General features: G+C 53.6%; 1 long non-coding RNA gene across 1 annotated transcript; it reads right to left on the reverse strand.

Annotated features, from left to right (window-relative positions):
- Window positions 1-552: 552 nt before the first annotated feature.
- Window positions 553-3892, reverse strand: LOC139828340 (uncharacterized). Its single transcript, XR_011739847.1, has 3 exons — window positions 3259-3892; window positions 2863-3002; window positions 553-669 (listed from the first exon to the last, which is right to left on the reverse strand). It is a non-coding gene; the product is annotated as an uncharacterized lncRNA (long non-coding RNA).
- Between the last annotated feature and the right edge of the window lie 9261 nt (window positions 3893-13153).

Consider the following 13153-nt stretch of genomic DNA (forward strand, 5'->3'; position numbering starts at 1 on the left):
TTGTGCCGCGTTTCGCGGGAATCCCGCAGAAAAAAACACAAAAAACAAACACAACAAAACAAAAACGCACACAGAGAGCCGCGGCACGAAAGCCACGCGTACAGGACACAGAACCCGCTGGGCCTCACCCCGAGCTCCCACCGAAGCGGCGCCCCACTCGCCACACCACCAAGCCTGCAACCGCACCTTAGCTCTGGTTTTATGCATCCCCCCCCACAGCGGAAAAAACCCTCCTATCTTGCATTGCTCTTTGGCATTGCAATTGCACAGGTGTGAACTCATCAAAGTAAAGCAGCCATCTCACAGACACACACTCACAACTCCACTAGGCTGGGGTTTCTCTTTGTGTTACACAAACGGACTCTCACTCCTCTAAGGAAACAAATTCATTCTTAAGCATAGCCTCTCCCTGGGGGAAAAAAATGCCCACTCCGAGCTCCCAAACACTAGGGAGCTGTGGGGAAACCAGTGAAAGCCAAAACCAACAGCAGCAACGTCAAGTGGAATTTGGCTTAAATTCTGATCATGCACTTAAAAGCCTCTCTCTGTCCTACCAATGGCTGGTCATTCTTTGGAAGGACAAACTTTCTTACCTGAACATCCTAAATTGAAGACTCCACGGAACAGAACGGAGATTGAGCCACAGGACAACGGTGCCATTGATTTACACTAATGGGGAAAAAAACACCCTAGAAGTCAAACCCAAATTTACTTATTACTTCCCATCACATTTCATCCCTTACATTTCAACTGGCAGCAAGGTGTTCAAAAATTAACTATGCCCATGCCACTTACCAGTTAGATTAAACTCTACATATAAATCTTAAAGGCTATTTCCAGCGTGCCCATAAATTCATGTGAACAAAGACAAGGGCAACGCTCGACCCTAAGGAGGGAAAGAGGCGGCTGTTCCTCTATGGCAGATCAAACTTCCTTCTTTTACCTGCAACACGTGGAACTGCCGCGGGACCCGTTCGCCAACGGGGTGTGCGTTCTTAACTAAAACTGGTCGCCAGCTTCTCCGCAGAGGCACTGAATTTGCCTCTTCTGTTTTTTTTTTTTTTTTTTTTCCTCCACGTGGGAAAAAAAAAAAAGAAAAACACACAAAAAACACACACAAAAAAAAGACAAAGGAATGATCTCTTCCAGGCCGTTTCTCTAAACCGTCAAGTCATTAGAAAATTGCACGTCTTCTCCAAGCAGAATGAGCCTGTGATTCCATACAAAAGGAGGGCAAGGAGCAGGTCAGCTTGTCAGAGACAGATAGGGACAGGGAGCAAGACAAGGTGACACAGAGAGAGGGAGAGAGAGGCAAAAGGGACGGAGAGGCAGGGCAAGGGGAAGGAGAGGCCAAAATGAGCGCTCCTCAGCCTCCCCTCCCTCGCCTCGACCCCCGTTTCCCCCTTAACTCCCGGTGCCCGCCCCGAGACACCACGGACGCGCTTGCCAAGGAGGCAGCTGTTCAAACGGGATTGAGTCGGTGCGCTCTGATTGGCTGCTTTTCACCCCAGCGCGCCGTCCTCCTATTGGATGCTACTTCCCGCGCTCCGCGCCCAGGTGCCCGCCTCAGGGTCGGACCTGACTGAGGACTGCGCAATTTGGGCATGCGCAATACTGAGGCCTCAACGCCCGCCCCTCTGGCAATCTGATTGGCTGCCTGCGCACATCAATTGCCATTCTCCCCGCCTATCAGCGCTCCGCCCCTCCAGCCCTCCCGAGCGATCTGATTGGCCCGCTCTGCATCCTCACTCGCCTTCTCGCCACCCTGCCGGGACCCCCACGCCCTTTGCCCGCGCGGCTTCCAACAGCCGCCTTTAAAAGGAAACAACAAACCGCGCTCCTTTGCTTTACACTGAGGAAAGAAGCCGGATCGACAATGTTAGTGGTAGCAATATTTACATCTTTAAACGTTCTAAGGAGCCACCGAGGGAGGGATGTCGTTTTTACACAAATGGGGACGGGCACTGACACACAGATACCTGGCTGCGAGCCCTGCGGGGCGAACAGCGCCTCTGCCCCCGGCCGTGCGCTGCAGTACCCGAGTTTCGCCACAGGGCGGCAGCACTGAGGCGCGCTGCGGCACGGCATTGGGGCGCCCGGGTGCAGCACCGCGCTTTGCGCACAGCCTTTCCTTCCTTGTCCAATTTATACTATGGCCTCTGCTCACAAGATTTCATCAAGGTTGCTCTATTCACATTATCACCAGGTGGTTCCTCAATCTCTTTCCTGTGACCTAAAATACACCCGAACGGGCTCTTTTTCAGAATACCGCTACTACGCCGTCCTCCCATTACGCGTCACACGGAACGACACGGCTCATCTTGTAACAAATACGAGCAAATAACTATTAACACCTACAGCAGTACTCCACAGATAATACTCAAACCTACCCACGACACACCGCCCTCACAAGTTGTACTCCAAGTTTATCCCACCGTCTCCAAAACAAAACAATTCCGGTACCCAGCTCAAATCTCTCTAACACTCAGCACCGCAATTAGGACACTCTGCAACACAGATGGCTCCACAACGCTCACACTCCTCGCAAGTTAAAGCCACAGCAGCTCCTGCTGTAGTTTTCGGTGTTCAAGTGCATAGTCAGAACCAAGGCACATCCAAGAATTAAACCCAACTACGGTACTCTTCACGGCTACATACAGAGCCAGCTTTGCACCACAACGGAGCACGGGAACAACCAACACCAAAAGCTGGCCGCACAAACAACTCCACAGCAACTACTGTATACCTCTAAGGTGCTCGCAACCCCGTCCACGCTATCCTGACGAAATTCCGTACCACGACTTACGGACAGTTCGCGAGCACGTGACCGGTCCCAAATTTCAGAGAAGAAAGACTTCTCACCAGAGGTCCTCGTCCGTCCCCGCGGCGATCCGACCGAGACGAGGAGTCTCTCCAGAGACATCCCCGGGGTGCGCCAAGAGAGTCCTCGGCTCCACGGGCCCTGCGGCCGGACAGAGCGGGTCCTCCGGCTGGCTCACCGGCTGAAACGGGGAAAGAAACGGGACGGCAGAGTCAGCAGCACTGCTAAGCCTCGTTCTTTATTTCATTTGACGATGTTAGTTATAATTGTTTAGTTTCTCGCTGACAATACATCTGTTAATTATTAGTCAAATATAAACTAAGCTCTCAGCTTCTAAACAACGTGTTACTTAACCTTCCATCTCCCTCTTGTCGTGCAGAAGGATCTAAAAGGTGAAAAATATCCCCTCATCGTGCAGGCGGGCAGAAAGCATTTACCTCACGTCAACTGGTTAATGACGGGTACACCTTCTATAACTTCATCGCAGTATACGTTAACTTGGCAGCTTCTCTTCAAAAGCGAGAAGAGAAAAAAGGGACAGGGCTCTGAAAAAACAAGGCAGAGATCAAAGCAGCGGCGGGGACAGAGGAAAAGAGGCCGGAAGAGCACCAGGAACAGGGCACAGAAAGAAACAAATCGGCGCGGCGGCAGCGGCGCGGAGACGGAGGAAAAAAACCCGGCACGGTCAACGGGACAGAGAGGAACGCGACCACGGGCAGGGAGCGGGACACGGGGACACGGCGAGGAACCACGGGACGCAGAGAGACACCAAAAGGTCGGCAAAAAAGACTCTCTAACGCTGTTCTGAAAGTGTTAAACGGCGGGCAATTTCAATACAGCGCACCGCACGCTCAGAGGATGGCCCCTGTATTTGAGCGTACGTGTGATTCACGCTTCTTGGTATTCTTTACATACACCTATTGCATATTCATTTGCTTCTACCGCTTAGTTAGTGCATTAAACAGAAGTTCTTTCCATAACCCCACCCTTCGCTGGCAGTCCATCTCTGGTATGCCAGTGTCCATCAAGGGTCTCCAGCGGTCCCCGGTGCCCCTGCAGCCCGGTGCTCCCTGCCCCGGTGTCGGCTCCTCGACCTCATGTCTTGAGCACGCCCGCTGTCATTTTGTGCTGCTACTCAAGTAGCTCCTTCTCCATTTAGTGGAACGTCCCATTTTCCCAGCCTGCGAGCCAAGGACATCCCGCTTTGCCCCACCTCCAGTCCCTACAGAGCTAGCGTTTCTCTGTTAGGTTTCTGTTCCGTTAGGCCTGGTCTTGCTGCCTTATGCCAAGGGCTTTCTACAAGATTTTTGTTCCTCCTATCAACGGGAAGCAAGAGAGAGGGCAACAGGCAAAAACGATGGCAGAGCGAGAGACCGCGGGGAACACAGGGGCTTGGAGGAAGAAAGAGAGGAATGAGGAGCCCTGCGGAGAGACGGAGGACAGGAAAAAAGAAAATAAAAAGAGAGAAAAAAAAACGGGGCGGCACAAAGGCTCAGAACGTGAACGAGGATGGGAACAGTGCCGTACGGAAGAAAGCCGGCAACGCCGAGCACGACAAAGGCACAGAGAGAGAGACGGCGAAGGGAGGGAGGAAGGAAAGAGACAGAGCAGCACATACAGACACAGAGAGGAAACTAATGGCAGGGAAAAGAACGGGCCAGAGAAAGCGTGGGGAAAAAGGAGACGGAGGGGCAGGGAGGCACCAGGACACACAAGCCGGGGACGAGGCCCCGAGGGCCAGGGACTCACAGCGGCTCTCGCTTTCGGTGGCTGCCAGGAGGCTTCTAACAGCTCAGACGCTCCCGTCTCCTTCTCTCCTCCCTTCCTCTCCGGTAACTCGGGGCGCTCGGCCGTCCTCAGCCTAGGAGAACACGGTGGGGTGTCAGGGCTCCTACGAGACGAGGCTTCGGGGACATGGAGCCTCGCTGGCTCGCTCGCCAGGCAGCCGTCCCGCTCCAGGATACGCGCACGGACCCTGCCGCGCACGTTGCCCCCGGCCCGCCGCACGCCGCGCAGAGGGAGCCTTCGCCACCCGGAGAGAGGGGCTCGCTCTCTCGCCCGCCGCAGGAAGCGGACGTTGGGCCGACGGCCCCGCATTTCTTCCTCTTTACCTCTCCCCAACCTCTCTGGCTCCAGCAGCAGCAGCCCCCGTCCACGCACGGGACGTGCTCCCCTGTCCCTTCTCCCGCCACGCTGCCAGACGAGCCTCGCCAGCCCGAGGCGGGCGCAGCCAACGGCATCCCCCGGGCTGGGAGCGAACGGCCACATCCTCAGCGCGGCCTCTGGGAGAGGGAGAGAAAAAGCAGCGGCCGTTAGCACCGTAGCTCACCCCTGCCCCAGCCTGCTCCTTCCGCAGGGGCCACCGGAGAGGTGCCGAGGGCCGGCTTGCCGCCTTCACGACGGGGCTTGGGAGCGGCCCAGGAACACGGGACGGGCTCGCAGGAGCTGCCGGAGCTGGGAGCGGCTGCACGGGGCGAGCGGGGCCGCGGGAGGAGGCTCGGGGGGAGCTCTGGCGAGCTGGGGACGCACCCGGCATCTGCCCCCGGCCGGCTGTCGCCTCCTGCTCCTCTGCCGCACGCTGGGGACGGAGGACGGCGCCGCGTCTCCCACCTGGGCGCTGCTCCCCAGGTTCCATTCCCCGCCTGGGCTGGGGGGTCTGCTGAGCATCGGGCGTTCACAGCTCCCCCTCAGAAACACAGAAATTCCAAATTAGAGTTCAGCCTCTGAAAAAAATAGAGCAGGAGAAAGCAGAGGAATTAGTCAGAAGAAGGGACAGGAGAGCAGCTGAGATAACGGAGGATTCGAGGGAAACGGGCCACCCCAAAACACAAGGCATCCTCAAAAAACCAGAGCAACTGCAGCAACGCCAGACAGCATTAAGACAAACTGACACCGTTTAGGACACGCTCAGCATAAAAGCAAACACATCCACCGGTGCAGGAAAGCATCTCGCCCCTTCCCCACAGCACCGCCACAGGACACAGCCCTGTGAGGCCACGGGATGGGCTCGTACTGAAACGGAGAAATAAGCTTGACAGCAGAGTCAATTACACCGTTAAGCAGGCAATGTTTCTTTCATCTGCACTGGGGAGCTCTGGGGGTCGTCCTCTGTAAGTGCTCCCACGACTGGATGCTCTTGCATTGCTTATAATCACACAGTTGCTACATATTAATTACAATTGTTTTAAATTTTGAACATACAATATATCTAACCTAAGAAATAATTGATGAAGTTAGTTATAAATGTTTAGTTTCTCACTGACAACACATCTATTAGTTAAATATAAACTAAGCTCTCAGCTTCTAAACAATGTGTTATTAAATCTTCTGTCTCCCTCTTGTCATGCAGAAGGATCTAAAAGGTGAAAAATATCCCCTCATCGTGCAGGCGGTCAGAAAGCATTTACCCCACGTGAACCGGTTAATGAAGGGTACATCTTCTATAACTTCATCGCAGTATACATTAACTTGGTAGCTTCTCTTGAATTCCCCCCTTTTCAATACACTTGCAAACTCTTTGGCAGTATAAGTCTATGAAATATTATCCTCTCGCGTTGTGGTACAGCACAATTATTTGTTACCCACTAGCAGTACCAAACAGAACACTGTAGCGTAATGTAAGTAAAAACGACTAGCATCAAAATCAGAGTCCTAAGATCAATGCTGACAGAACTGCGAAGCCGCAGCTCCTGCCGGTTCTGGCGTTGGTTTCTGGCACTTCTGACCGCTTCGGGTCAAACGGCGCCTCTTCCCCCGGCCGTGCGCTGCAGTACCCGAGTTTCGCCACAGGGCGGCAGCACTGAGACCGCCGCGGCAGCCCCGGGCGAGCGGTCGTGCCGCGTTTCGCGGGAACCCCGCAAAATAAACTCCAGAAAACAAACGCAACGAAACAAAAACGCACACAGAGAGCCGCGGAACGAAAGCCGCGCGTACAGGACACAGAACCCGCCGGGCCTCGCCCCGAGCTCCCGCCGAAGCGGCGCCCGACCCGCCACGCCACCGAGCCTGCCACCGCGCCTTAGCTCTGGTTTGAAACGTCTCCCCCCGACTAACGGGGGCTGCGCCGCTCCCGGAGCGACTGCTGTCCCGGAGGGACACACGGCTCCAGACCGTAAGCCTTCGGCGCACCTGCCCTCGGGGTCACACACCTCCCACCGGCTTCGCCAACTCGGCCGTAAGGGCAGGGGGGAAACTGAACCGAACGCCTCCTCACCGCGCCGGCCCATCCCACTCCCCCCGTTCCAACGGCACGGTCACCCTCGCCGCGGCCGCACTCACCTGCCACCTCTTTCGCCGCTCCGTTCCCCTCGCACTCTCCCACCGTCCCGCCGGGCTCCGCGGGCACCGACACCCGCCGCGCCCCGGAGACCTCCGCGGCGGGAGGCCCCCTCTGCCTTTCTGTCGCCTCCTTCCTTTCTGCCGCCTCCGGGGACCTCACGAAGGGCTACCCTGAGCCGACTGCCTCCAGGTCCCCGGGTACCGGTTGCAGCAACCGCTCCACAGCCGCCCCGACCCCCGTTCCCGTTAATTCCCGGTACCCACCCCGAGACACCACGGACCCGCTCGCCAGGACCCGCGCTGATTGGCTGCTTTCCACCCCACCACGCTGTCCTCCTATTGGATGCTCCGTCCGGCGCCCAGAGGCCCGCAACGCCCGCCCCTCCGGCAAAATGATAGCCTGCCTAGGCACGTCAATCACCATTTTCTCCGCCTATCAGAGCTCGCAGTGAGGGCAGGCGCAGTAGGGAGAGAGCAGCACCCGCCCCTTTCCGCAGCACGATTGGCTGCCGAAGACAAGTCAATCATCATTCTCTTGGCCCATCAGTACACGCAGTTTGCGCATGCGCAGTACGGAGCCTCCGACACCCGCCCCTCCGGCAATCTGATTGGCGGACAGAATGGCAATTGACGTGCCTTGGCAGCCTATCAGCGATCCGCCCCCCCCCCCAGCCTTCCCGCGCCATCTGATTGGCCCGCTCTGCACCCTCACCCGTCTGCTCTCCGCCCTGCCGGGCCCCCCACGCCCTTTGCCCGCGCGGCTTCCAGCAGCCGCGTTTGAAAGGAAACAACAAACCGTGCTCCTTTGCTTTACGCTGACAAGGGGGGCGGGTGGTCACCTACCCTTAAATTCATTGTGAACAGAGAGAGCCGTAAGGAGCTCCAGCCGGCAGGTTTCTCTCCCCTGTGCCCGGGACTGAGGAGACGCCGCCTCCTCCTGCTGCCGCCTCGCCCGTTCCCCTCGCAGCGGGGCCGCCCCGGGAGAGCCGGGCGCCTCTTTTTTTCCCGGCGGCTCGTCCGACCGCTGCCCCCCCTTTCTGACGGGCACGACCTCGGTCGCAGCGGCAGCGCCCCCCTCTTACCCGCGGCACGGGCACCGGGCGCCGCTCCCCAGCTGCAGTTCCGGGCTGTGGCCACCAGACGGCAGCACCGAGCGCGGTCACGCAGCGCCCCCGGGCCCCGCAGCGCGGGCGCTTTTTCTTGACCCGTGGGCAGCCCGAGCTCCCCGAACGCGCTTTCCCAGAGCCGCGCACATGGCAGACACACTGATAAAAGATCATAGCCCGACATTGCTAAAATGTTTTTTTTTCCTAAAGATGCCTTCTATCCTAATAAAATACATTGCCTCTCCCTGTGCCCCGTGTCTTGTCTGCAGCAGTAACTCGGCTCGCCCGCAGCTGCGGCAGCTCTGCTGCTGCTACAGGGTCAGTTCCAGCCCTTACCCTCGGCTGAGCAGCAGCCGGGCAGGCGCTGCTGCTCTGGGCGCTGCGCATCCTTCAGGAACGGTTCTCAAACGATCCTGTGCAACGATGTCCAGAGCCAGGACCCCCGCGGCGGGGGGACAGGAGCACACGGCCGGGCCCGTCCCGGCTCGGGGCTGTTTCCGCAGTCGCTGTGAGCTGATCCGTGAGCTGGAACCAACCTCCCCATGCCCCGGCCCGGCCCTTTGTCCCCGGCTTTCCCAGGGCTGCGCAGCGGGCTGGGTCACACCAACTGTTCTCTGCTGGCACCACCCAGCCGGGTCACCTGTGTCTGCGGTTGTGGGGACACCCCACGGGCTCCCTGGAAACGGACATCACAGCACTGAGAGGGGGCGTTCAGGAGCCTCTGCGCTTTTGGGTTGGTTTGTTTGGGGTTTTTTTCCTTTTGTTGTTTTGATCGTTAGCTTCTTGTTGCTGGTTGGTTTGTTTTTAAGCTGTTACTCTATATAGCTCATCCATGGTGCTTACAGAGTATGGGTAAATCTACCCTGCTTCCTCACAAGGAGACAACCATCTCGCTTTACAACAGGTGATTGAATCTGCTATAGAAAAGTTCAACCACCTCCTGTACAGCAAAGGATAAAAGAAAGTATGGATTTTTGTTGCATCTAATCCACAATGCAAGTACCAATTAACAATACATTAGCAGTGGGTTCCTTCAAATATTCACAGTGAAGGTAGTTCCTGGCACGATTGTATTAGCGTTCTTACTATTTTACGGGAGAAACACAGGGCACAGCTGATTTTGCCCACGTGCAGCGCAGTGATCACACGGGTGCGGTGAACCGGGTGGAAGGCCCTAGAAAAGGAAAATCAGCCTCCGTGTGCAGGGCCAAAACAGAAATCCTTTTCAAACTGTGCCATTTTAAAAAGCTACCAGGGGTATAAAGCAGAAAAAAGAGCAGTGAATGTGTATAATGACACAATTAGATGGTTCTCCAGTTCCATGATGTGCTCTTTTACTAACAGTGTCTGCTGGAGTGGATACCCTGGACACCAACAAGCGGGTCCTGGTGCTGTGCCCATGGCGATTCATCCACTGTGGCCGTGGGTGTCAGGCCCTGATACAATAGACACAAAACCTTGGGAGGGAGGTGATCACAGTAGAACGCTTAGAGATAATGGGCTAGCAGACTTGATTTAATCTTTATTTAAAAATACACATGGCTGCTGTCTTTTCTACAGTTTAGGTAGGACGGGCTCCAATATCTCTATGAATTACAATACATGACAAAAATTAAAGGGGGAAAGCTTTATTTTTACAATGGTAAATACAGTCTAAATCAATTTGGGAAACAGGTAAAGGGGTGTAGCAAATGAGGCACAGACGATCCTGTTTTATCTCAGAAGGCTTTGGCGTATTTACAGCTTTAGGCACAGCGTGTCCAATCCCGTATAAAATGCACTGTCCATACCAATTCAGCCTGTCCCCCGATATAAGGACATCAGGATGCCACCCTGCATTCACCAAGGGACAATCCTGATCTAATGTTCTCTGTGTATTCTACACCAATATCTGTTCGTCAACAAACCTTTTACTGGTTTCAATTTCTTTCCCTGATTGTCCTTTTTCAAATACAATGCATATGTAACATTTTGTATTGTGTAATATGCATTATATAATAGACAATATATGATTTAAAACATATCTCATTATATATTACATGTAGTGCATTACTATACTACACATCTCGGGTATACCCACCCAGACCTGTGCAGCATATTAATATTATTTACAGTGGCCACCATTAATTACAATATTCCCTGGTTGCTGTTCCCCAGGGAGTCAAACGATCCTTTTCCAATGTCACAAAACACAGCCCGGGGGGGATTTCTTCCGAATCGCTCCTGTCCATTGTCCACTACCTATTTCACAATCACAATAACAGACAATTGGTGAACCATAAGTATTGGACTACAAAATCACCCAAGACACAAGTAACAACAACAACAAATCACTAAAGACACAAACAATCATACAATTGCTAAGGCACAAACAGCAAAATCACTAAAGGTACCTTTACCAAATTACTATTCCCTCGTTTTTCTCTTTTATTTATTGTTTTCTCATTTTCCTCTTTGGTTTTTTATTTCTTTTTAATTTACCCAATTTACCAAAACGCGCAGACCCAACGCGCTGGTGTCGCCCACGTCTCGCGCAGGCAGCCTGCAAACAAACCAGACTATGAAAGTGCCTTATCTCATTGATGGGGTTTTACCCACGTCCCGAGCTGGCCCGAGGATCCGTGATCCCTTCCGGGAATTCCCCGGTGCCGGCACAAGGTCCCAGAGATCCTGGGGTCCACGGGAGGTCAGGCAGATTATCCCATCCTCGTCGCCAGAAAACGATACCGAAAAGTCGGCAAACAGACTCTTTAACACTGTTTTGAAAGTGTTAAAAAGCAGGCACTTTTATTACGGCGCGCTGGGCACTCGGGGGATCGCTCCTTTAATCCAGCGTGCGTTCCGCTTTCCTCTGGTTTTACATATCCTGGAACTCCTGAAACAGCAAAACACGCCAACCACTGTTTACAGACGTCCCGTGCTCTTTCACCAGTGCGTGCAGCCGCAACGAGAAATCTGGAATGAGCGTCTACAGAAACACATACGTATTTACCCAATTCAGAACAACGCGTTACATCAGCTGGCCGTACTTGTCAGTAATCCCTCCTGGATTAACACCCTCTTTGGATGGCACGGGTGCCGACTGTTGGCAATCAGGGCAGGACATAAGAACGCTCCTGGCCTGATCCGTTGTAATTTGAAATTGTCGTTTTAACGACTTTGCATTCTGGTGAAAGAGTTGATGTGATAATTTAGCTTGCTCCAAGGCTTTAGGCACAGTAAGCGGCACAGCTCGTGCATCGGCCCTCCTATTGCCTTCCGCAAGAGGTCCTGGAAGGGCAGCGCGAGAGCGGATGTGCGCTGCATAAAAACCATGACGTCTATGATTTATTAGGAACCATAGCATTCTCAATCCAGCCATCAAAAGAGGATTATCCTCTTCCTTAAGAAAAGAAGCTTCCAGGCGGTTAAGTATGCCAGCTGCATAATGAGTCAGTTACAACATTCAAAGGCTCATTACAGAACACTCAAAAGCGATCCTAACAGCTGTCAGCTCAAGAACTTGTTTGACCCTTGGTCTCCTTTTTCTACCTTGTGTTTGCAACACTGGGTATCTGAGTTTAGCCATGTAATTACAACTTTACGTGAGCAACCAGAGGCATCGGTAAATTCAGTCTTGTCGTTGCTGACAGCAGCACTTGCCATACAACGGTAAATTACCAATTTCAGCCCACAGTTTATGTTGAGGGTAATAAACTGATATGTTCCCTGCGTATGTTGCCAATGCAATCTGGAAATTCACATCTTCAGTTAATTACCATTGTAACTTCACCTTTGTTCTAGGAACAAATACACCTTCAGGTCTATCCAATACATAGCATATAAACATTCCCTGCCTTTAATTATTGGTTTTGAATACATTCCTTTTATTATCCAAACTGTTTCCATTAGCGCGTGAGCTAGAAAAACCCATACTGCCCCAATCACCTTTCTCCTTCCTTGAGCTCTCCTGACCTGTGGTTCCACCACCCGTGTCTTCTTTCTGGGGCCCTCTTGACTCACAGGTGCGCTCCAACCCTCCTTCTCGATCACTCTTCCTCACAGGTTCGCCTCCTTCCGGGTGCAGCACCGCGCTTTGCGCACAGGCTTTCCTTCCTTGTCCAATTTATACAATGGCCTCTGCTCACAAGATTTCATCAAGGTTGCTCTATTCACATTATCACCAGGTGGTTCCTCAATCTCTTTCCTGTGAGCTAAAATACACCCGAACGGGCTCTTTTTCAGAATACCGCTACTACGCCGTCCTCCCATTACGCGTCACACGGAACGACACGGCTCATCTTGTAACAAATACGAGCAAATAACTATTAACACCTACAGCAGTACTCCACAGATAATACTCAAACCTACCCACGACACACCGCCCTCACAAGTTGTACTCCAAGTTTATCCCACCGTCTCCAAAACAAAACAATTCCGGTACCCAGCTCAAATCTCTCTAACACTCAGCACCGCAATTAGGACACTCTGCAACACAGATGGCTCCACAACGCTCACACTCCTTGCAAGTTAAAGCCACAGCAGCTCCTGCTGTAGTTTTCGGTGTTCAAGTGCATAGTCAGAACCAAGGCACATCCAAGAATTAAACCCAACTACGGTACGCTTCACGGCTACATACAGAGCCAGCTTTGCACCACAACGGAGCACGGGAACAACCAACACCAAAAGCTGGCCGCACAAACAACTCCACAGCAACTACTGTATACCTCTAAGGTGCTCGCAACCCCGTCCACGCTATCCTGCCGAAATTCCGTACCACGACTTACGGACAGTTCACGAGCACGTGACCGGTCCCAAATTTCAGAGAAGAAAGACTTCTCACCAGAGGTCCTCGTCCGTCCCCGCGGCGATCCGACCGAGACGAGGAGTCTCTCCAGAGACATCCCCGGGGTGCGCCAAGAGAGTCCTCGGCTCCACGGGCCCTGCGGCCGGACAGAGCGGGTCCTCC

This window comes from Patagioenas fasciata, chromosome 7 (genome assembly GCF_037038585.1).
Source record: "Patagioenas fasciata isolate bPatFas1 chromosome 7, bPatFas1.hap1, whole genome shotgun sequence".
NCBI classification, from domain to species: Eukaryota; Metazoa; Chordata; class Aves; order Columbiformes; family Columbidae; genus Patagioenas; species Patagioenas fasciata.